This window comes from Taudactylus pleione, unplaced genomic scaffold, assembly GCF_031769625.1.
Source record: "Taudactylus pleione unplaced genomic scaffold, aTauple2 ptg000055l, whole genome shotgun sequence".
Classification (NCBI taxonomy): Eukaryota; Metazoa; Chordata; class Amphibia; order Anura; family Myobatrachidae; genus Taudactylus; species Taudactylus pleione.
In genome coordinates, this window is record NW_028284457.1 from 12814426 (window position 1) to 12840938 (window position 26513).

General features: G+C 43.7%; 1 protein-coding gene across 7 annotated transcripts in view; it reads left to right on the plus strand.

Moving 5' to 3' along the window:
• Positions 1 to 26513, plus strand: part of FAM13A (family with sequence similarity 13 member A) — a 243391-nt gene that overhangs the window by 20147 nt on the left and 196731 nt on the right. The window lies entirely within an intron of this gene.

Consider the following 26513-nt stretch of genomic DNA (forward strand, 5'->3'; position numbering starts at 1 on the left):
GATGGGTAGACTGCGGCCACAAAGGAATGCACATGTTCAGCAAAAATACTTCGGTACGGTGTGGCACGTATATTATGCTATTTGATATTAAGGACCTACAGCCATGGCCAAAAGTTTTGAGAATGACACAAGTATCGATTTTCACCAAGTCTGCTGCTTCTGTGTTTTAGACCTTTTTTGTCAGATGTTACTATGGTATACTGAAGTAAAATTACAAGCATTTCATAAGTGTCAGAGGCTTTTATTGACAATTACATTACGTTTATGAAAAGAGTAAATATTTGCAGTGTTGACCCTTCTTTTTCAAGACCTCTGCAATTCGCCCTGGCATGCTGTCAATCAACTTCTGGGCCACATACTGACTGATGGCCGCCCATTCTTGCCTAATCAGTGCTTGGAGTTTGTCAGAATTTGTGGGTTTTTGTTTGTCCATCTGCCTCTTGAGGCTTCACCACAAGTTCTCAATGGGATTAAGGTGTGGGGAGCTTCCTGGCCATGGACCCAAAATGTTGATGTTTTGTTCCCCGAGCTACTTAGTTATCAGTTTTGCCTTATGGCAAGGTATTCCATCATGCTGGAAAAGGCATTGTTCATCACCAAACAATTCTTGGATGTTTGGGAGAAGTTGCTCTTGGAGGATGTTTTGGTACCATTCTTTATTCATGGCTGTGTTCGAGCGAGCCCACCCCCTTGGCTAAGAAGCAACCCCCCACATGAATGGTCTCTGGATGCTTTACTGTTGGCATGACACAGAACTGATGGCAGCGCTCACCTTTCCTTCTCCGGACAAGCGTTTTTCCAGATGCCCCAAACAAACTGAAAGGGGATTCATCAGAGAAAATAACGTAACCCAGTCCTCAGCAGTCCAATCCCTGTACCTTTTTCAGAATATCAGTCTGTCCCTGATGTTTTCCTGGAGAGAAGTGGCTTCTTTGCTGCCCTTCTTGACACCAGGCCATCCTCCAAAAGTCTTTGTCCTGTGTCATGCCAACAGTAAAGCATCTTGAGACCATTCATGTGTGGGGTTGCTTCTCAGCCAAGGGAGTGGGCTCACTCACAATTTTGCCTAAGAACACAGCCATGAATAAAGAATGGTACCAAAACATCCTCCAAAAGCAACTTCTCCCACCATCCAAGAACAGTTTGGTGACGAACAATGCCTTTTCTAGCATGATGGGGCACCTTCACATAAGGCAAATGTGATAACTAAGTAGCTCGGGGAACAAAACATCGACATTTTGGGTCCATGGCCAGGAAACTCCCCAGACCTTAATCCCATTGGGAACTTGTGGTCAATCCTCAAGAGGCGGGTGGACAAACAAATCCCCACAAATTCTGGCAAACTCCAAGCATTGATTAGGCAAGAATGGGCGGCCAGTCAGTCAGTATGTGGCCCAGAAGTTGATTGACAGCATGCCAGGGCGAATTGTAGAGGTCTTGAAAAAGAAGGGTCAACACTGCAAATATTGACTCTTTGCATAAACTTAATGTAATTGTCAATAAAAGCCTTTGACACTTATGAAATGCTTGTAATTTTACTTCAGTATACCATAGTAACATCTGACAAAAAGGTCTAAAAACACTGACGCAGCAAACTTTGTGAAAACCAATACTTGTGTAATTCTCAAAACTTTTGGCCATGGCTGTAGTAAACATTCTTCACACCATTACACCACCTCCACCACCAGCCAGACATTTTATTATTTACCTCCACCATCTCTAGTGTGACCTGTTGTCACAAGGCAAGATGGATCCATCGATTCATGTTGTTTACACTAGATTCTGACTATATGCATGTCTAGGCTTGCCATATCCTTGTAATTTGGATCACATATGAATTACACAGGTTTTGTGGCTGGCTGACTTCAAGTACCATTTAACCTGGTTTTAATCAGCCACAGAACCAGTGTAATTCACATGTGTCCTGAATGAAAGGGTTGATATGGCAAGCCTATGCACGTCGCAGCAGAATTTTAGTATAGAAGCCCTCATTCAGAGCCACTCGCTATCGGCAGTACGCTCGTTCCGAGTGATGTTCGCACATCTGCGCATGCGTACGGTTTTTAGTACGCATGCGCGAACCAGTCAGTGTGGCCGAAAATCATTTGTACGCTATATAGCGAGTGCCTGCTATTTTGAGTGACAGAATGAGGCGTATGTGGGTGGTAACAGGGGAAGGTGCTTGAAAACGGGGAGTGGAGATCCGAACGCAGGCGTGCTTAAAGGTCAAAACGGGCGTTTTAAGGGAGTGCATAATTAATACAGCAGCGTCATTGACCACGTCACTTGTTTTTTTTTTACTCAGAACTGCTCGCAAAATAGCGGTTGAAAAAACCAACCACAAGAATAGCGAGCAGTTCATACGCTGTACGATGTACTCGATTAATCTAATAAATAGCGGACATGACGTATGGTGCGAGCGGCCAGGGGGCGTTTTTATCAAATAAACGAGCGTATGTTTTGCTCGCTCGTTCAGACTTAGAGGTGTGAACAGACTGCAATTTGCGAACGGATCATTTGAATAGCCACCCCTTGTTTTTGAACGAACGACCGCAAATAGCGAACGGCTCTGAATCAGGCCCAGAATTTGTTAGACCAGGCGACACAAATTTCCATTTGTGTAAGGTGGAGGCATGAGAGCTGGATCAATCTTGTAAACATCAGTTTCTGGCAACTATGACTGTCCTTAAAGGTGCCTACACACATAGCGACGTGCTTCCGATCCGACATCGTGCACGATTTCCCTTGAAAACTCTCCTCGGCAGCTCTGCACACGATTTGGTGTTTGCAGTGTCCAATCTTCAAACGATCTATCGTGCATCCAGACTGTTCTCCAGTGCATTGGGTCCCAGATTGGCAGATCTGCCCTACAGCAGGACAGATCTGACGATGCAATGTACGACCAGCGGGGATGCGCATCATGATCGTGAGTGGGGACTCAAGATTTACTTACGATTTGGGCATATTTTACACGATTTGTCGTCACGATTCGTCGAAATCTGCCAAATTGTGTAAAATATCGCTATGTGAGTGGGCACCTTTAGCATTTACCTTAACTACATCCTCATTCCTCTCATAGTTCTAGAGACGGCTTTTGTATTACAAGGGGACTTTGTAATTATACGCAGTTCGAAGTAACTGTGCTGGGTATTTTTTCTTCAGTGTCATTCACAGAGCCAGGACACTTATTCTGGTGTTCACAGAAGTTGCGGCAGAGATCTTCAAAGGAGCGTTAGTAATGTACACCACAAGGATATCTGAGCTCATTGTATCCAGTAGATCTTCATGCAGCCATCTCTAACTGCCTATCACATGCCATCTGTATCTGTGTTCAGGCTACATTTTATTGATTGAGCTGGAGCGTACATAGGGCACATGTCAGAATGGGAGCCATAATGTAATGAGTTATCCTATGGGTTAATACAGCTTAAATGATAAAAGTTATTTGAATACCTGATGCAAATGGTTTAATAAACCTATGCCATTTGTCTGATGAGAATAACTTGTACATTAGAAATGTAGAGTAATCTAAACCCATAATGATAATGAACATTCTCTATAGATAATGATGGTACACTATACTAGGTAGAATTGCTGAGGCATTATGTTAGAATGGAACCAGGATTTACTCCCACTGTGCAAGAGCACACAGGTGGGTTTTGGCCTCTACCTACATTGTCTGTTGTGTGTGTATGTAGTTGTAAGCATTCTGTAATAAGTTGGAGCTAAATAAAGAAAGGATGATAAATGTGCACATCCCTGATCTCACTTTTGCAACAGTAAATGTAACGTACACTGAGAGACCCATCTGCATATAACAAAACTAGACTAGCACAGCTCTTATTTCCCTGCTGTTTGCAAATACTGACTCTTCATGTTCACTCACTCTCTTCTGCATCTATAATCGCTGTGGAAGGACTGTTGAACTGGAGAGAGAAAAAAGATCAGTGGCCACATGCCCTTCACATTTACCCACATGCCCATCCGAATACTGACATGCCCTTTTTTCCTCCCCACAGGACTATAAGACCTCCCCACTTGCCTCTTATATGACAACAGATTGTCCCCCACATGCTAACCAGGAACTCCTTTCTGATAGGAAGCTCACTACACTGCAGCATCCTCTTCCTACACCTCCGCTTTTCTAGTCCCAGTCACACAGGAGAAGGACAGCAAATGTCACCAATCCCAATCTCCCTTCCACCCATGCGGTTCCTGACTTCTGCACAGCCACTCTGCACCACCAGCAGCATTAGTGAGTTGCGAAGCAGCGGCATCCGGAACAGGAGCATTGGCCAGCGTGACAGTCTGTGGCTGAGCCAAAGAGGTGGTCGGGTATATATTCCGCGCCTCACGTCAATGGCTAGTTCACGTGCGTTCCATACCCAGAATACCCTGCCCAAGTGGCATCAGAGGAATATGAGGGGATTATCAGACCTCACATAATGTTAAACTATACCCCACCCACAGTGTGTACTTCAATCCTTCAATTTGAAGGTAGCAAGACAACATCTTACATAGTAACTACCATAATAGCAGAGGGTGCAGCCTTTTCTGAGCTATTGAAGGTACATTGGGGCCCTTCCAATAATTTGTTCCCACAAATGTCTAGCTACGTCCCTTGACAACACCCCTTGTATTAAGATACCAAATTTAATGCTCCAAATCTCCAAAAGGTCTATTGGTATTTCTCTGTATACACCCTGTTTTAGTTCATTTGTAAACTGTACTTAATGTAACTTTATATTTTTGTTAAGTATTTTGCTGCTGAGACCTATTGGAAATATTTTACTAAACCTAAAGTTTATATAAATCAGTATCTGATTAGGGGTAACCTATTCTTCCCTTATAATATCTTATATAGCAAACAGCTGGTGGTAGTGTGTTATAAGTGTGGCATACTAGGGTTATTTTATGCCCTGCGGTGTAGTGACTGGCATAGAAATGTCTAATGGGTATTAATTATTTCAGACCTTCATAGATCATGTGCAGACTGGTAGTAAGAAACCGTAACACCGGGCTTCTTGAAGGATCATTTTAATACACGTATAGGATTTCTTACAGGTGTGTCCTCATACACTATTGCTGCAGTTGCACCAAACAGCTCCTCTTGGTGCCAGGTCCTGCGCGACTACTAGAGCTCAGAGTCTTCATTGCGTCTATTCGCACGAAAATGTGTTTTGGGTGCAATGCGATTCGAATTAAATGCACCATGAGAATGCGCTGATTCCACCTCTAGAACTCTCTCCCTTTCCCATCAGACTCTCCTTAAAATCCTCCAAACCCACTACTTCCAGCTCTCATCCTAACCTGCTGCTACGTGCTTCTTCCTCCCTGTCTACCCCATCTGTGTCATGTCTGTTTGTTCTACCCCTCCCTTTTAGAATATAAGCTCTCACGAGCAGGGCCCTCTACCCTCTTGTGCTTCTCCTTATTTATACTTTCATCGCCTCCTTACTCCCCACAAGGGCACCTTACACTTGGTTGCTTATGTCCTGTTGCTTATTATAGTGTTATGATCGCTAATGCAGCAATATGTATAAACCATGTCCTTGTCCTGCATTGTATTCAGGGGCGGATTGGCCGCTATCTTAAGCGGGAAGATTCCTGGTGGGCCGATTGGTCTCTTGGGCCGCTTATCATCTATGGCCCCGCCCCCCGAATCGCATCGTCTTTCACTGCATTTTTGCATCGCAGGCTGTTACAGCCAGGCTGAAACTGCACTGCCATGGAGTTGGGGGAGATCGCGGGAGGGCACCGTTTGTCCTTATACAGGTGACAAACGGTGATGATTTTATTTACTATTACCACCTGCAGTCATCAGCCTGACCCGGCGGCGGCTGTGGGCTCCTTCACAGTCTGAGTATGAGGCAGCAGCAGATGATGATGTCACGTCCTGTCAGCGGGAGGGAGAAGCCCAGCTGCAGGTTCTCCCTGCACAGAGAAGCCATGTCGTCCGTCTGAGCGGAACAGGGAACTGCTGCATCCTTACCAGTGTGACTGTGGCTGGATACAGGGGATCTCTGGTGACGCAGGGGCCGAGTAGCAGAGTGCTACACAAGTAGCCCGGACAGTAGCACCAGACTGCAGGGACAGTACCCACTATATATCTGACCTGTTCTCTTCTGGGGATCCTGGACACCTGCTAGTGACCACAGAGACACGATTGTCCCTTAGTGATACGGAACAAGTCACCTGCACAGGGGTGAGTGAGGGGGTATGCATGGGGTTATGGGATAACTGGGAAAACCTATGCATGGAGATGGCTGGGGCAGCACAAACATTGGGGTGTTCCAGTACAAAAGGAGCTGGTTACTGTATATGGGGTCATATGGGGGACAATGTGGGGACATATATGTATTAAGTTGCCAAACCACTCTTCAGGTTTTGCCTGTAAAAGAAACAGAGTGATAATTAATGCCTCTGCATTCCTAAGACATCACAAATGCATGGTGATGTGTAGATGTGCAACTAGTGATCTGTAATTTGACTAAAGTGTGCGCCAGTGAGTCTTGTGAGCAAGATATAATCAGACTAATGGAATTTTCTGACCGAGTTAGAAATGGCACAAAATGTGGGGTTACCACAAATCCAAGAAAAGGATTTTAGCAAGATTTATTTCTGCTGAATCCTTGAGATTTATGTATTTGTAGGACACTAAATTATTTAACTCTTCATCATTCTGAGGCTCCATCCCAACATTGTTTTAAGGAGACATTGGAATAAATTAGTTTGATGAAGAGTGCACTACTAAAGTGGTTGATGTGATGTTGAAAGTTGCTGGGCATGCCCCTAGCATAACAAAAATGAGGTGAGTGGCTTGCGGTTGTGGCATTTCACATACGGACACAACCCTTTCCACAAGGTCACGCCCACTTTTCGGGCGCTCGCCTAACGCGCATAGGGCTGGTATCACAGTTCTTTCCAGGGCCACTTTAAATTCCCAATCCGCCCCTGATTGTATTGTACTGTAAGCCACTGGCATCTTGTTCACTTAATTATGTACTTTGTAAGGTGCTGCGGCCATATCATTAACTAATAATATGTGACACTTTTATATCTGTGTGCGATTCTGTATACAAAGTGTTACGGATACAGATTCAGTCGCACACATACATACAAGTGTTGCATATCAAATTTATCAGTGCGGACTCGTTGTGCATCTTTGGGCATAAAAAATACGCTTGCGTTTGTAGCGTCGCACAGAACCTGGCGTCTCGCTCGTGCCAGGCGTCTTTTGCTACATGGCGTGTTGATACTAGGTGTATGACGACACATCTGTATCTAGAAATTCATCATCCAGTAACGTCTGAAAAACAAAGTACAACATTAGTGCAGTTTTTGCATAATTGTCATATATATATATAACGGAAAGTCCCGAGTTTTCGGGTGATCTAGATTTTCAAGTCATTGGGCCTGTCTGTTGCATGTCGTTCGTTCCTTGAGTGATGGGGATGGCTCCAAGGTTTTATGACATTATTCACCTTGAATAATGTCATTTTGCCCGCCCCCACTGTGAGATGGCGCAAATTGCAGATCTTGAACAGCGGGAGATGGAGTAACGTTAACTTGATTAAGACACCATGTTCACCGCCACCACATACATGGTTGTCTCATCCCGTAAGGAGCTCTTTAAAAGTCGCCATGTATTACATAAAGTATGGACACGTTCACTTAGCGTTTCATTCTATAGTCACTGAAGGAAAGCCAGGGAAAGTGTAGTGCAAGACTGGGTTAACTTTTAATTGTAATTTACTACATTTTAGTCATGGGGGTCCAGATTGCTATTATCCGAAAATCCCTTAACTGGAAAATAGCAAATCCCAGATATTCCATATGATAGACCCTTACCTACCTGTTACCTGTGCTGATTAATCCAGGCATTCCATATGATTCCTCACCTGTGCCGTTTAATGCATGCATTCCGTATGATTCCTCACCTGTGCCGATCAATCCAGACATTCCGTATGATAGATTCCTCACCTATGCCAATTAATCCAGGCATTCCATATGATAAATTCCTTACCTGTGCCAATTAATTCAGGCATTCAATATGATAGATCGCTTCTGTCAATTAATCCAGGCATTTCATATGATAAATTCCTTTTCTGTGTCGATTTAATCCAGTCATTCTGTATGATTCTATACCTGTGCCGATTAATCTAGGCATTCCATATGATAGGAATGCCTGGAATCACAGGCAAGGAATCTTTCTCCCTGCATCTCTCCTGCCTGCTGGATTGTTTGGACATGAATTATTTACATTTTAATACTTTTTTTCTTTATTTTGTTTCAGAAAATGACAAAATATACATTGATATACCCTGTGTGAGATATCGCCAGCTAAAGTGAAATAAGAACAAACATACTTTTATCATAAGCATATGAAAATATATTTCAAGATAATAGGGCTTATGTAATAGAGTGCAAGCTTGTGCCGCTGCGGGAATACCCGTGAGAGTTCGGCAATCATTTTAAAGGCAAAACCAAGCTGGAATCTATCCAAAGATGCAGCAGCAATGAGAATAGCATACAACTTTGAATTGGGCCCTTTTTTTAACGGGCCACAAGATTTTTTTTCGGCATTTTGCCTCCCAGCAATTATGTAAGGCTTCTTAGCCCTGCCCATGTGTGTTCCAGCCCAGAGACCCCCTCTTCCCATGTTTTCCAGTTCAGGCCTCCCCCTGTGTGTTCCAGCTCAGAGCTGACCCTCCTCCCTTGTGTACAGTATATAAAAGAAAAATATGGTGCGCTTTCGGTTCAAATCCTGTCTAGTATAAACTCCTGCAGCTGACACCAGAGGAATTCCTGCAGTATGACCTCCCATAAAGAAATAAATGGACTGTAGTTTTCTGCGCTGATGTCAATACATAAAGCACATATCTGAGTAAATGTATCATAAAAATGTATTATAGTACATAAATATAAAAAGTGAATGAACTGCAGTTCAACAGTACAAATGGATACACACACATAAAAGTACATACAAACACATTAATATCTGTATGATATCAATAAACCTCAATTGGATACAATTGAACTGTGACTGGATATATTGTTGCATCCAAATTGATATTCCAATATCACACTATATAAAAACCAAAGCAGCTGATGATATGGCAAAAGTCTATGATCCCAGCATCCATTTTACTTATGTAAAAATAGCAATGATCTGTAATCCAATATAATATGGTTTTGGTACTGTAGTAAATAGCGTATCCAAAACAGATCCTGCTTTCACACTGGAGGGATAGTGTAATCAAGTAAAGTCACCAAAAATTGACTGCAGTTCATTCACTTATTTATATTTATGTACTATAATACATTTTTATGATACATTTATTCGGATATGTGCTTTATATATTGACATCAGCGCAGACACCTACTGTCCATTTATTCCTCCTCCCTTGTGTGCCAGACCAGAGCCCCCCCCCCTTTATGTGCCAGCACAAAGCCCCACCTTATGCTTATGTGCCAGCCCAGAGTCCCCCTCATGTTTCTTAACTCTCCTAAGCGTCTATTTACTAAGCCTTGGATGGAGATAAAGTGAACGGAGATAACGTCCCAGCCACTCAGCTCCTATCTGCCATGTCACTGGCTGAGCTTTAAAAATCACAGGAGCTGATTGGCTGGGACTTTATCTCCGTTCACTTTATCTCCTTTCAAGGTTTATTAAATAGACCCCCTGGTGTCAGTGTCCTGTGTCCCTCAGCCTGTCTGTCCACGTCTATACTCGCCTCTGCTGTCTGCACTGACACCGTCATAATTATATATTACTTCCGGAGACCGCACAGAGGTGTCTGAATCTCCAGAGGGATCCTGTACAGGGCAAAGGGCTGGATTGTAAAGGGAAGGCCACGTTTTGACCGCTGGCAGTGGTTTGGTTACCCCTGTTGTAAAGTTTTAGATTAAATCTTTAGAAACTGTGCTTTTGTTTAATGCCAGCACTATTTGTTTTACATTGCCTACACACTTCTTGATACCTTATTAAGAGATGAAAATATTATTCAGATTTGGAGTATCTATCTACAAACTCCCCCTTGAGTAGGTGGCCAGTCCGGGGGGAAGCCGTGACACGATTCGTGCTGAATCGCATCATCATGGCCCTGATCCTGGCTGCACAATGCCGGCAATCGCTCCCACCCACTGTGCCGGGAGGAGGCAGCCAGATTGTCAGCTTTAATGTAGTTTACAACAATGAATTTGGCTGTTGGGGGGGAATCCCTGCTAATGGCTTCAAAACCAATACTGAGCTACGTGACTAAAGAGGAGATGTTTCAAACCTTCAAGAGAGAACAAGTGGAGAAGTTGTCCATAGCAACCAATCAGCTTTTAGCTATAATTATCTAGCACAGTTATAAAATGACAGAAGCATATTGGTTGCTATGGGCAACTTCTCCACTGTATCGCTCTCTAAGGTTTGATACATCTCTCCTTAAAACTGACTGTGTGTGTTTCTGTAAACCTCACTGGTAGAAGTATCTGGTGAATTGGAGTATCTGAAATATTTTTTATATCTAATGGACCAAAGACTATATATAGTAGTTGGGTCCTGTGATTTCCTCCAGCATGAGATTTGGTTATTGCATACCAGAGAAAACTGTATTACCGAAGATTGGATGTATGCACTGTGGCTGGAAGATAAATCATATTTGTATCCATCCTAAGCATACCTGTATTGCAGCGGCCCCCGCAATGTTATTTTGACCAATTAGTCAATCACATGAGGGGCAGGATGCCAGAGGAGAGCCTAAAGCTGCATACACACGTGAAGATTTTCTGTCCAACCATCCAACTAGTTGATTGGTTGGAATGAAAATCTGGTAAGGTATGAAAGCAAATGACAATCAACAATTTGCTCCCAAACGCCGGAATATTTACAAAAACTGTTTTTTGAGCAAATTGTTTCGATCAAACATTTAACAAACTTGTCTGAACGACCATTTTCATCTGTTTTCTGGCATTTAGGAGCAAATTGCTGATCATCAGTTACTCCCATACGTTACCAGATTTTCATTCCAACCAATCAACTAGTTGGATGGTTGGATAGAAAATCTTTACGTGTGTATGTAGCTTAAGAAGAGACCTCCTCTTAGATTATACCCAATGAATATCAGTTGGCTAAAGTGTATAGGCAGCAGTCTGTGCAAATTGGTCTATAAAGTAGGTTAGGTAGGCCAAGGCCGTCTGCATTCCGAGAATTTTACATTATGGGCTTGTGCCCTCCCCCCAAATAAATCTGTCAACAAGAAATTTAAATTTACAGATGACTGTTCTGTGAATGAAATAACCGGCAGCTCTAAAGGCAAATAACGGGAGGTGGACACGAGAGCTGCAAATGTTTGCGAAGTAGCAACAGCGGTAAATTGCAAATGCTAGTTTCAGCCTTACCCTTGTGTACTAACATATTGCAGACTCTGCAGGCTCTAAGACACTCACTTTAAATGCTCAAGTGCAACTCTGCTGACGGTTGTAAACACTCCAACCATCGATGCGCTATCACTTGCTCCATCTACAATTATGACGCCCTATGACTGGCGCAGCGTCCTTCTGAAAATCCTGTAAAAATGGCCTCTGTGGTTGTGGATCCACGATTGAGAACGCAGCCCTATTCGCTGTCACGTCGATGAGACGCCCTATTTTTTTTGCGTTCACTTCAGACCACCTCCCAGACATCGCCAAGGAACACCCATGACTTTCCACCACCAGCTCAAATGGGCACGATTCCATAAGCAGCAGCGGTCTCTGTGCACACTCAGTGATCCGCATGCGTCTTAGCGAGTTTTAGGACTTTCCAGTGAATGAGTCACTTTCCTGCAGAAAGCTAAAGCATACAGTACTTGTTCTCAGACATACACTACAATAATGTGTACAGCGGAGCAATTTAGAGGATGTAATCACCATCCCGACGCAGACCATGCAGACGGACAGAATCCCGCCGGATGCAGTCACTACGGTTAGTATTAGAGTTAGGATTAGGGTTTAGGCACTAGGGGGATTATTAGGTTTAGGCTGTGGCAGAGGAGGGTTAGGGTTAGGCTGCAGGAAAGGTGAGTTAGGGGAAGGGTTAGAATACTTGCATGCATACGTCGGGATTGCCAGTGTCGGGATAATGCTGCCAGGATTCTGACTGCCGGCATTATCCGTGCCAGGATAGCTTACCCAACCCAGGTTTACTGCCTCACAATCGGTATAAACAAGCAAAACAGAATCATATGCTGTTCTGTTTTGCTTCTTTATACTGATTGTGAGGCATTAAACCTAACTGCAGATTACCTTGTGTTAAACAGCAACTGATCACATTAAAAATAACAAAATACTTGAGATAAAGTTGTTATAATCGGAGCAGCCCCTCAACATACACAGCAGACTTAATATGCTTCCTGAAGTACACTTTAAGCAGCCTTTTTTGGCAGACTGCTAATAGCGAATGTTATAACTTGTCTTTTAGAAAATACCTATTGTAAGTATATTGCTAGGCTTAAGTAAGCTGTAGGCCTCATTTACAACAGCTGAGGCCGTGATGCTGCAGTGAACCTCGTTTTATGGCACACTACAAAAAGATTCTTATATGTGAAGTTAGAATAATGATATTACGTAAAGGAATTAAGTGGATGCATGTAAAGGACATTGCTGGCTAAGCAAATGGGTGTAAAGTTGTACCGTCCAGCTATGGTGCGTACACACTAGACGATATGCTCCCTGAGCGATATCTTCTAGTGTGTCCCCGGCAGGCTGTGGTCAATATCGTTCATGACATTGAGCACACCCGCTGAACGATATCATTAACGATATCGTTCAGCGCCGGGCTCTCTCCCCCATTCCCCAACATGCAGCATGTTATCCCGATGAACGATGATGACGAACGACCCGCAGGAACGCGCGTCGTCGTTATCGTTCATCGCTTTTGTGTAAAAAATGGACGATAAAGTGGACGACTGAACGATAACGATATCGTTATCCTTCAGTCGTCCACTTTAATCGCCCAGTGTGTACCCACCATAACACTTCAGTGGGGAAATAGATCTTTGAATCTCACTTTGCCCGACCACAGAAGTATCACGTGTAATAGTTTGTCACAATGTTCCTTCACTCTAATGATTAAATTGATTTTACAGTAAATCATGAATGAGTGAGTAATACAAAAACCAGTGATGGTCTCAATTTCTATTCTAATGTGTGGGTTCCTGTTGGCCTGGACTATAGTAAATCTGGGGACAGAAAAGCTGCTGGGATTGCAAAACTGACTCTTAGTAAATTTACCCGCTATGTGATTATATAATTAATACTAGTACAGTGCCTTGCAAAAGTTTTCACCCCCCCTTTGCATTTTTCATGTTTTGTTGCCTCACAACCTGGAATTAAAATGGATACTTTGAAGGTGTGCATCATTTCATTCACAGAACATACCTACAACTGTGAAGTTTTATATTTTTTTTATATTGTGAATCAAACAACATTTAGGACAACATAACAAAAAAACTTCAGCGTGCATAACTATTCGCCCTCCTAAAGTCAGTACTTTGTTGAGCCACCTTTTGCGGCAATTACAGCTGCAAGTCGCTTTGGACAAGTCTCTATGAGCTTGCCACATCTTGCCCCTGGGATTTTTGCCCATTCCTCAAGGCAAAACTGCTCCAGCTCCTTCATATTGGATGGTTTCCGTTTGTGAACAGCAATCCTCAAGTCTGACCACAGATTCTCAATTGGATTGAGATCTGTGCTTTGACTAGGCCTTTCCAACACATTTAAATGTTTCCCCTTAAACCACTCGAGTGTTGCTTTAGTAGTATGCTTCGGGTCATTGTCTTGCTGGAAGGTGAACCTCTGTCCCAGTCTCAAATCACAGGCAGACTGAAACAGCTTTTGCTCAAGAATATCCCTGTATTTAGCACCATCCATCTTTCCCTCGACTCGAATGAGTTTCCAAGTCCCTGCTGCTGAAAAACATCCCCACCAGCATGATGCTGCCACCACCATGTTTCACTGTAGGGATGGTGTTCTGGTGGTGATGGGATGTGTTGGGTTTGCGCCAGACATAGCGTTTTCCTCGGTGGCCGAAAATTAAAATTTTAGTCTCATCATCTGACCAGAGCACCTTCCTCCATACATTTGGGGAGTCGCCCACATAGCTTTTGGCAAACTCAAATCTGTCTTCTTATTTTTATCACTAAGTAATGTTTTTTTTCTGGCCACTCTTCCATAAATCCCAGCTCTATGGAGTGTACGACTTATTGTGGTCACATGCACAGATACACCAGTCTCTGCTGTGGAACCCTGCAGCTCCTTCAGGGTTACCTTTGATCTCTGTGCTGCCTCTCTGATTAATGTCCTCCTTGCCCGGTCTGTGAGATTTGGTGGGCGGCCCTCTCTTGGCAGGTTTGTTGTGGTACCATGATCTTCCATTTGATGATGATGGATTTGATGGAGCTCCAGGGGATCATCAAAGATTTTGATACTTTTTTATAACCCAACCCAGAATTGTACTTCTCAACAACTTTGTCCCTGACTTGTTTGGAGAGCTCCTTCGTCTTCATGGTGTGATGCCTCTTACTTAGTGGTGTTGCTGCCTCTGGACCTTTCAGAAAAGGTGTGTTTATACTGACAGATCATGTGACACTTAGATTTTACACAGCTGGACTTCATTTCACTAATTATGTGACTTCTGAAGGTAATTGGTTGCACCAGAACTTTTGAGGGGCTTCATAGCAAAGGGGGTGATTACATATGCACATGCCAATTTTCAGAATTTTATTTATAAAGATTCTTTTTTATATACAGTATACTTTTCTCATTTTACTTCATTAGACTATTAATGTGCAGATCCATCACATAAAATTCAGATTTAAAAAATAAATAAATTACAGGTTGTAATGTAACAAAAAAGGTAAAAAGACAAGGGGGTGAATACTTTTGCAAGGCACTGTATATCCGTCTCTGCATATACCGGGTCACCTCGATCCGCCAGCTGCTTCTCCCTTGCTCTGTCCTGCCCCGTCCCCGCTGTATACACTTACCCCTTCTACGCCCTGCCAGCCCTGTCTCATCGCTTCCTGCAGTGGGAGCCCTTGGAACTGTGGCTTTCCCCAGATACCACTGTGCATGCATGCTGGAGTCTGGACAGACCTTACCAAATTGGTTTATAGATTATGCTACTGATTCACCTGTTCTGCAACAGCTAGTAGGATGTATTCATCAGGGCGGTAGCTAGAGTAATTTGGCCGGTGCCATCGCACAGGGCACCACAGGTCAGAGGGTGCTGTTTGGGCCTGTCAAATTTCTGTTTATTATCATTCTTGCTTGTAGCTTCCTCTTATTTCATCCCCAGCATCTCCTGGCCTCCCCTATCTCTTCCCTGGCCCTTCCCCATGAAGCCATGGCCTTTTTTGGGTGCATTATGTCCCTTTGAAAAATGAGGGGTGCGCCAATGCCCTTTCTGGCACAGGGCAACAAAAAGTGTAGTTACGGCTCTGGTTTTCATGAATACTGATTTAAATCCTCTTTCTGTACTTTTTGTATAAAACAAAAATATATTCTAATATGTGTTTCTGTGCATGAACAGTTTTGAGCTCCCCAACAATTGTAGTGTGTGTGTGTATGTGTGTGGCCGACCAAGTGTTAAATATCGATCGGTCGGGCATGCCGAATATCCAGCATTCCTGTCCCATGCGATATAGAAAGGTTCAAATGCCGGCCACATCGGGCAGTGTATGCCCAGCCACCCCCGACAGACAGACATTTCCCATATTCCTTTCCATGGAAGGACAGGGAAATGTCTCCTCCCCAAGGGGCGGAACGCACTGTATGCTCGGGATGTCTCCAGGCTGATAGGTTGCCAGATAAAATGTCTGTCGGTTGCAAATGTTTGTTTAGTCGCTGCACATTTTCACTTTTGCACTTTGTTTACTCTATTCCTTAATATACTTATACTCTGCTCCCGCAGGTGCAAATATGTCCCAGTTTCATAGCCCCTTTTTTTATGGCTAGCTTCTAGTGACTTACACGTTGTGTAGCTCACTGGCACATACCTATTTATGAATAGGAATCTTTAGTCTCTCCCTCATAGCATGCACACAGATTCCCAGCACCTTTTTCTGCTGTCCTGATCACTTCTTTTCAGGAAAGATACTCTGTCCATCTACCTTTTGCTCCAGTACAGCTTCCCCATGTGCTCTTCAGCCCACAGTATCTGGATCTACTTCCAGTACCCAACTGCTTATGGGTTTTCAGGCACGGCCATTGGGGTAACAGTATACTGATCTCTAAATTGCCTATAATCATCTTCACCATCTCCATGACTTCTGCTCTTTTAACTCTTCAAATGACCATTCTGTCTCTATAGCCACATGCAAATTTGTCTTCTATGGTGATTCTGACTATGGAGAGCTTACAGTACATAACCACTTGCCGATTAAACAGAGCGATTGAACGATAACGACATCGTTATCGTTCAAACGCTCGGTAATCGTGCTCAAATCTGGCATGAAAATGTCGGAAACGACCTGCGATACGCGCTCCCGCTGGTTGTTTCCGTCATCTTATCGCCTGAACATGCCGGCCAATCTGCCGATAACTGCAGATTGGGCATGTTCTGGGATGAGGGAGGGTGCCTACACTGAACGATATATCGTTCAGTGTGGGCATTGCGCAGTTTAATGAACGACTGAATGATAACGATATTGTTCAGTCCTTCACTAGTCAGCAAGTGGATATGCGTCTGGGTGCAGAGAGAGCGTGTGTGTGTGGTTAGAGAATGGCATGTCTGTATAGGGTTTGTATAGAAGACCTGGTTTGTTTGTGTGTGTGTGTGTGTGTGTGTGTGTGTGTGTGTGTGTGTGTATGCATGCATGAGCGAGAATGCACTGCACTGCCATTCTATATGTTACTGAATCCCACAGTATACTGCCTCTGTACTCAGCACAGACACATACACTGTAATGTCACACTGTGTATGTAACTGATATGCCGCTTAAGTATGATGTGTTACCCTGGGTGCAAGTCATTCGCTAACCCTTATATTGCATTACAGATACTAACATCTTACGTAATCAAATACAGACACTGCACACCACAGCTGGTGGGAAGAAGGACCAATTTTATTTATCACTTCCATAAAGATTTATTGTCCCGGAAAAGCAATTGCAAACATCTTATTAAAATTTTGTAATTGGAGTGGGTAATCCTACCCACCCCACCCTCAGTTGGGTACCGATGTACCCATTTGAATCAATGTATTGGGTTCTTCCAATCCCACTGATCCCACAGCACTTCTCCCTCACTAGCGGGGCGATTGTCTGAATTTATACCAATGTCGATCAGCTTGAGAGAAGCCTTCACGAGTCGTCATTATCAATGGAGACTGTGACATTACTCACAGCACCGCTGCATTCCCCGGCATAGATGTCACACACAAATATACAGTAGGTGTCCTCTGCCTGTCACGAGGTAAGCAAGTTCCGTAACTTTGCACAATCACTACTCTGCCCCAGAGGACATAACATCCTCCCATCACATTATTAACATTGTACCTTGGTTAAGTTTTAGTTTGCAATTGTGTGTCCCGCACGGCCAACTGCCAAAGTAAAAGATTATTGTTGTGTTAGTAGGGAGGGAAAGATTTCTTGCAAAGAGGAAGAATGGTCTCATGTTTCAACACAGTACAGACACCTGCACTGCCAACCTACAGTATGTCACCGACTCTCACAGTATACTCCCTCAGTAGAGACACCCACTCTGCAGTGCCGCACTATATGTACTGAATCCCACAATAAACGCCCTAAGTACACACAACTGCCACACTGTTATTGAATTCCACAGTACACTGCTTCAGTATACACAGTAAAGCCACTCTTCCACTGTCAATCTACCGTATATACTCGAGTATAAGTCGACCCGAATATAAGCCGAGGTACCTAGTTTTACCACAAAAAACTGGGAAAACTTATTGACTCGAGTATAAGCCTAGGGTGGGAAATGCAGCAGCTACTGGTAGTAATCCCCCCTCTGGTACTGTCCCCAGTAGTAATCCCCCCCTGGTAGCGCCCCCAGTAGTAATATCCCCCCCTGGTAGTGCCTCCAGTAGTAATATCCCCCCCTGGTAGTGCCCCCAGTAGTAATATCCCCACCTGGTAGTGCCCCCAGTAGCAATATCCCCCCCTGGTAGTGCCCCCAGTATTAATCCCCCCCCTGGTAGTGCCCCCAGTAGCAATATCCCCCCCTGGTAGTGCCCCCAGTATTAATCCCCCCCCTGGTAGTGCCCCCAGTAGCAACATCCCCCTGGTAGTGCCCCCAATATTAATCCCCCCCTGGTAGTGCCCCCAGTAGCAATATCCCCCCCTGGTAGTGCCCCCAGTATTAACCCCCCCTGGTAGTGCCCCCAGTAGCAACATCCCCCCCCTGGTAGTTCCCCCATTATTAATCCCCCCCCTCTGGTAGTGCCCCCAGTAGCGATATCCCCCCCTGGTAGTACCCCCCGGTAGTAGCCCCCCCAGTAGAAAGAAATGTAAAAAAAAAAAAAACACTTACCTGTAACCCCGCTCCTGGTCCCGACGCTGCTACAGGCTCCTACTCCGCTTTGCATAATGGGAGAGACGACGTCTCTCCCATTACCCACTGCGGGAGCCGGAAGATGGCTCCCGCAGTGGGAGCAGCAGTAGCCGCTGAGAGTCTGACAGACTCTCAGCGGCTGCTGATTACACTAAACACATAACTGCCGGCTCCGGCGGCTGTGTGTTTAGCAGTGTGTAGTGCTGACCGAACTCCGTCCGGTCAGCGCTACACAAGCGGTGCAGCTGTGTCACAGTGACACAGTCTGCACCGCGGCCCGCATGGTACGCTACTCAGCAACGTACCATGCGGGCATGACTCGAGTATAAGCCGAGGGGGTGCTTTTTCAGCACAAAAAATGTGCTGAAAAACTCGGCTTATACTCGAGTATATACGGTATGTCACTGACTTCCACAGTACACTCCCTAAGTAACACTACAGACACCCACACTGCACTACCACACTATGGGCATATTCAATTGCATGCAAATGTACAAAAAAAAATGCGCTGTGGGGTTATTCACGCAGGTGCGAAATTTTTGGTATTCAATTAGGTGAGATTTTTAGGGAAAAAAAAAAATCTGTATTTTTAGAAAACCTTGCCGGGACTTGCTTCACAACCCATAAGACACCCCCCTAATGACTAATTAAGCAATAGGAAGTTTTCAATTGGTTTCATTAGTCCATAATTACTTAACTTCTGGCAGCTCTGTCCTCATCCTCCGCTTCCCTGACATGCTGGAAGTCCCCTCCTCGTCTTCCGCAGCAGGTGTGTGAGACCCGTCAGTGTCAGCCAAGTGTGTGTGAGTCCTGTCAGGTGTGTGTATTACCCCTTTTACACCGGAGCTAAAACCCGGGTTTTTGAAGGGTTAACCCGGGCAGCTCCCTGGTGTAAAAGGGCAGAGGGTTGGATCGCCGGGTCGAGTAACCCGGCAATCCAACCCAGCCCGTGAAACCCTGCTATGGGAACAGCGCACTCCGGGTCACGAAGACCTGGAGTGCGCTGCTAGCCGGCCGATTGGTCCGGCTTCAGTGGCGCTTGGAGATGACGTAATCTCCAAGCGTCCACTTTCACTCCGCAAAAGCCGGGTCTATGCAGACCCGACTGCGGTGTGAGCGGCGCTGACTCGGAAATATCCAGAGTCAGCGCCGGCAAATTTCCGGGTCTGATCCGGATAGGAACTTTGTTCCAACTCCGGGTCAGACCCGGAATTTAGGTGGAAAAGGGGTATATGTCACTGTCAGGAGGGTGGAGCATACGGCAGCTGGTACACATCGATGAGTGCCCTGGTGTTCCATGACCACATTTTTATTTAATTTTTTTTATTCTCCCCTGCAGATTTTTTCCATAAAAAATATTGCAACCATTTTTTCTTTATTGAATACAGTGGTTATCGAGAGCGCGCATAGCTGTGGTATTTGAATAATGATTGCGATGTCTTCGCAAGTTCTTGCAGCGTAAGTTATGCAGGCAATTGAATATACCCCTATAAGTTAATGACTTCAACAGTACACAGTACAGGCTACCACACTATGGGCCCATTTATCAAAGTATATTTGAGGTATAATCCCTGAAAACAGTTTTCAGTGGTTTACCTCAAATATTAAGTATCCCCCGTATGTCTCCGATACCTGCTGTAATCCCTCCATTACCGCTGGCAGCCGCATCTCCCATAGTTTTCTGTGGGGGATGCGATGATGCCAAATTTACCAATATCCGGAATGCACTGTATTCCTGATATTGGCCCCTGCAGCGAACGCCGTCTGAAGATGACGTTAGCTGCTATAGCCTCTGGGCTACACTTCGCATAATTAGCCGGCGGAGGGATCCGCCAGAACCCTCCCCATGTATGGCGGCTTTTCATGTGCAGTCCGCGGGACTGCGCATGCGCACCACCCCCTGCACTGGCCGGCAGCTCTCTGGAGACATCGCAGTGTTCCTGCATTTCCTGGATGATATATCCAGCCGCTATGATCGCATTTTGCAATGCGCTCATGGGCGTTACTGGCATGCCCTGATCCGGTTGCAAAAGCGATCATTGATAAATGGGGGCGTATATTTTACTGACTTCCCACTGCTAGCCTACAGTGTGCTATGGACTACCACAGTACACTTCCTCAGTATTCAATACAGACACCTACATTGCACTGTCACCATACACAATGCAGACACTCACACTGTTGTTTCACTGAAGGGTATCTTGACCTATATTATTTTTCATATGTGTATGTCTCCAGTTTTATCGAAGATGATTGTTATGGGGGAGTCATTCTTGTTTGTGAACACCAAACTACCTGTTGATTTCAGGCATTGCATGGATTTTTCCTCTGACGGAAATGGCATCCAACTCACTGGAAGACTAGTGTCACACCCTTCTACTAAAACCAGCCTTTTCTGCTTGAAAAAATGAGAGCCTGTTTTTAACAGTATTAGAGGACAAAAATAAATATAGGGGACACACAATAGCCAGTGTTTGGCTGCAGTCCGAGCTTTCCAGATTTCTTCAAGCTTCACTATGGTGATGCATTTCCCCTGATTTTTTTATTTGTCAGTATTTTTTTAGTAAGTTTACTTATTGGTCACAGAGTTTATTTTCAAAGTAAATGATGAGCCTATGAGAACACAATGATGCATGTGTATCTTTCCTTTGGCAAAACACCGAGTAAAGGACAAGCTGAAGTGTGAAGTATGTGGTACTTACAGACAGACCAATTGGGTCATCGATTCATTTCCACTTGGCAGCATATACTGGGAAACTTTGAAATGCACATGTCCAGAATCACATTGAATTAATTACCCAACATGAAAAACACTAAATCAGGGTTCTTAACTCTTTGTTCAGGCCAAAAACATTGTGTGTCTCGCAACGTATAGAGTGGTGCCATGCACCTCTGTATTTATACTATAACTAGTAAAAGTAATTACTCATTCTATTGTAATATTTTGTACACATTCCCCTTTGTTCATAATATCCACAATTTTTGTGAGGGACATTCTACAATCCTGCCGTTGACCGGTCAAGATTTGGTGACTCATATCATCATAATGTAATTAGATTTGTTACAGTTTCACTCTGAACAGATTGGATGGTTACATGTCATGGAGCATACACACGGTCAGATTTGTCAGATGAACGATTGGAATGATTTTACCAAAGTTTTGAACGATTTTTGACTGCATTAAAATTAATGGAATCGTCCAAGTCTGACTGCAAACACATCAGATGTCAGATATCGTTATCTGACAAACGGGAACGTTCATCGTCCAGGCATATGTCAGATTTTCCTTCAGATATGTACGACTGAACGATTTTTAAATCGTTATCGTTCAGATCTGTAGGAAAAATCTGACCGTGTGTATGCACCATCACTTTTAATAAACTCTTGCGTCAGCACTACTAAATATGTAACAGGCATGTTACTGTTGCTTAATTATAGCCTAAATTTAAGAAGATTGTATGCTGAGCTCTTTGTTTGATGTCTGTGTTGGTTTCTTTTTACAAGATGCAAGCAATGGAGCAATATGCTGCCTCAGGGCATGATGAGCAAGGGCCCAAATGCAAAGTTCTGAAAGCTTGTGAGCTATTACAAATTGTTATTGGATCTATATATGGGAGTAAATCAGTGGTTTCCATGTATATAGATCTGAAAAAGGTTTCTTCTGTGAATCAAATGTCTTAAGTCCATAAATCGTCAAACTTGTTTACATGTTGCAAAGCTTGGCCACGTGGAGCAGATGAGGTGAATGATGGGAAAGTTCCGCATGTGTGTAATTTTATATGATCTGTTTAATCTTAATATGTATAAGAGTGTGTATGTATGTATTTTTCGACGGCACTCGAGTTTTGAAAGAAGGACTCAAGGCAGCTTCCTTTTCCTTCTTCTGCCTACAATTAAATGTATTTCATTTACAACACTAGCAGCTACTACAGAAGGCACCCAGGAAGTGAACACTGGTCAGATCCACTGAGTACCTGAACCTTGGTGTGTGTGTATACATACAATCTATGTATGTGTGATTTAAACACTATGGGGTAAACTCACTAAGAATCGAGTTTGGTCGAGAATAAACTCCAGCAGGTTTGCACCATCACGCACAAGGTTTTCCCAGACCAAACTCGCAAATTTACCAAGAGTCGAGTTTTGGCTAAATCGTGTTTTCCGATGGTGAAAGCAATCTACAGTGGTTTTGTCCCTAACACGTGCAAGATACTACACGCATGAAAATGTTTACCTAGTTTCTCAACACTATCGATGATAAATATGCACGAGCATGGATGTGTGTTTTTAAATCACGCACAAGAATGCATTCATCATCCTGGAAACGTGTCCTGATTGTTTAAAGCAGTCACATGTACACACTGGGGCAAGTTTATATGCTTGGGCAAACAGCCTGAGAGTTTTGTTGGTTGGAGTTTACAGAGGGACAGTGAGGAGTGTGTTTAGTAGTGTAGGAGAGTTTTTTGGCTAATGGAATCAATTGTGGCTTGGTGTGTGGAAATTGTGTGCTTACAACTTACAGTACCTTGCAAAAGTATTCACTCACCTTTGCATTTTTCATGTTTTGTTGCCTCACAACCTGGAATTACAATGGATTGTTTGAATGTGTGCATCATTTCATTCACAGAACATGCCTACAACTGTGAAGTTGTGTTTTTTTTAAATTGGGAATCAAACAACATTTAGGACAACATAACAGAAAACTTCAGCGTGCATAACTATTCACCCCCCCAAAGTCAGTACTTTGTCGAGCCACCTTTTGCGGAAATTAAAGTTGCAAGTCGCTTTGGATAAGTCTCTATGAGCTTGCCACATCTTGCCCCTGGGATTTTCCCCTTTCTTCAAGGCAAAACTGCTCCAGCTCCTTCATGTTGGATGGTTTCTGCTTGTGAACAGCAATCTTCAAGTCTGACAACAGATTCTCAATTGTATAGAGATCTGGGCTTTGACTAGGCCATTCCAACACATTTAAATGTTTCCCCTTAAACCACTCAAGTGTTGCTTTAGCAGTATGCTTCTGGTCATTGTCCTGCTGGAAGGTGAACCTCCGTCCCAGTCTCAAATCACAGGCAGACTGAAACAGGTTTTGCTCAAGAATATCCCTGTATTTAGCACCATCCATCTTTCCCTCGACTCTAATGAGTTTCCCAGTCCCTGCTGCTGAAAAACATCCTCCCAGCATGATGCTGCCACCACCATGTTTCACTGTAGGGATGGTGTTCTTGGGATGATGGGATGTGTTGGGCTTGCGCCAGACATAGCGTTTTCCTTGGTGGCCGAAAAGTTAAATTTTAGTCTCATCATCTGACCAGAGCACCTTCCTCCATACATTTGGGGAGTCGTCCACATGCCTTTTGGCAAACTCAAATCGTGTCTTCTTATTTTTATCACTAAGTAATGGCTTTTTTCTGGCCACTCCTCCATAAAGCCCAGCTCTATGGAGTGTACGGCTTATCGTGGTCACATGCACAGATAGACCAGTCTCTGCTGTGGAACTGCAGCTCCTTCAGGGTTACCTTTGGTCTCTGTGCTGCCTCTCTGATTAATGCCCTCCTTGCCCGGTCTATGAGTATTGGTGGGATTACCATGTTCTTTCCATTTGATGATGATGGATTTGATGGTGCTCCGGGGGATCATCAAAGATTTGGATATTTTTTTATAATCCAACCCAGAATTGTACTTCTCAACAACTTTGTCCCTGACTTGTTTGGAGAGCTCCTTGGTTTTCATAGTGTGATGCCTCTTGCTTAGTGGTGTTGCAGCCTCTGGGGCCTTTCAGAAAAGGTGTGTTTATACTGATAGATCATGTGATACTTCAATTTCACACAGGTGGACTTCATTTCACTAATTATGTGACTTCTGAAGGTAATTGGTTGCACCAGAAATTTTGAGGGGCTTCATAGCAAAGGGGTGATTACTTATGCACATGCCAATTTTCTGAATTTTATTTATAAAGATTCTTTTTTATATACAGTATACTTTTCTCAATTTACTTCACCAAATTAGACTATTTTGGCAGATCCATCACATAAAATTCAGATAAAAATAAAATAAATAAATTACAGGTAGCAATGTAACAAAAAAGGTAAAAAGCCAAGCAGGGTGAATATTTTTGCAAAGCTGTATATTTTGCATTAAAAAAAATGTTCCAAAAAAAGTCTGATTATTGTGTCACCAGATTATGGGCCGCAATCAATTAGTTTCGCACCCGCAATACTTTTTCGCATGCCGGACTTTGCGCCTACATCGTGTATTTTAGCTGCGGAAACTTATCGTGTACGTCCCCGTGATTCGCCGTATTCAATCCAAAAGACGCGAAAACGCACCTCGATGAATGCAAAACAGGCGAACAGTGCTGTTAGAATTGGGGAAATCAGTGTGACACCCCCTAAAAGATGCACTAACATTGGGGATCAATGTACATGCCCCCGATTAGCTCTAATAAAGCTATTTGGGGTACTTAAGGTGTGTCAATATCTTCTAATTAGCGTCTTTGCACATGTGGTGAAGAATAGCATTAAGCAGTTTTTGTTTTGTTTTTTAAAGAAAACAAGTAGTCCTGTCAAATTTGGGGTACTTGAAAATGGATGCAAGCATGGTTTAAAGTTGCTAAAGTTAAGTTTAAAAAAACTTACTAAACACACCTGAAGTAAGCACCTGCAATAAAAAAAACACCTCACCCCTACTTGCAGACCCCCCAAAAGTCTATTTCGCTAGTTTGTAAGTTTGTACCCCCACTTTGCACCGTTTCGCCCTCATTTTCTAAGTAATTTTTTGAGCTGTTCCTCTGTTATCCTTTGGGGGGCTGTCCCAAGGGCGCTGTGTGGTTTCCCCACCTTTGCACCACTAAATAGCGATTTTGCACTTTTTTTGACACCTATTCATTGGCGAATCTTTTTAGCCTATTACATTGCATTGCGTTTTCGCGTACGTGAAAAGTGAATGCAATTGATTACGGAGATAAGTTTCCAGCTGGCAAAAAGTCGCAATCGGCAATTCTTTTTCGCGGATTCTGACTTTTCGCCACTAATTGAATCCGGTCTATGTTTATGTGCCAACAAATTACATTTCTATGTACAATACATTATAATCATGTATTAATACAATGTTGAAATGTATTTTGGTGCAAAAATGTGTATACATTTTTTTTATAATTATTAAACAAACCTTTTAAACTTCCACTTGAAATGCTGCTATTTGTGTGCATTTGTTCCAAGAGTAGCTAGTTTAAGGGTTAGCATTTACAGAAGTAGTAGTGCTGCCACGGAATCAGTTTGAATGACCGCCGGACAACAGCCTGGCGGTTCAGATCCCCGATGCTGGCAGCCCGATGGTTCAAAATCCTGACAGCGCAGGTAAGTTTACTATCCCAATCCCTCTCCCTCCCTAACCCTCCCTTAGTGGTGCCTAAACCTAACCCCCTCCCTCCCTGTACCCTAACCCTAACCTCCCTCCCTAGTGCCTAAACCTAACCACCCCCCATCCCCTAGCCTAACCCTAACCTTCCCCGGGGGGGTGCCTAACCCGAAGTCCCCCATGGAGATCCCTAAACCTAACCCCCCCCCCCCAATCCCCGGCTAAGTATATACTTAACCCCGGCAGAGGATGATCGGGCCGGCGTCCTCTCTGCATCGGGATTAACATAGGCGTCGGTATTTCTATGTTAAATCTCTTTCCGGGATTCTTGTGTCGGTCCACCTGCCACATAACTCTTCACCGGTATAGGAAACACTGATGTTATATACACCAAATTTGACCTTGATTTTGAAAAAAAAATAAAAAAAAATTGTCAGTTCGGTTTCACTTTCCATGGAATGGCCTAGTTAGGTACCATGAGAATTTTGACTGGGTTATCCCGATAACTCTACCGGTCACAAAAATTTTTAATTACCAGTAGTCAAAGTGCAACACAGCAATAAGCTTATGCAGGCCTGAGACAGAGTGGGTCTAGGTCCAGTTTGACATAC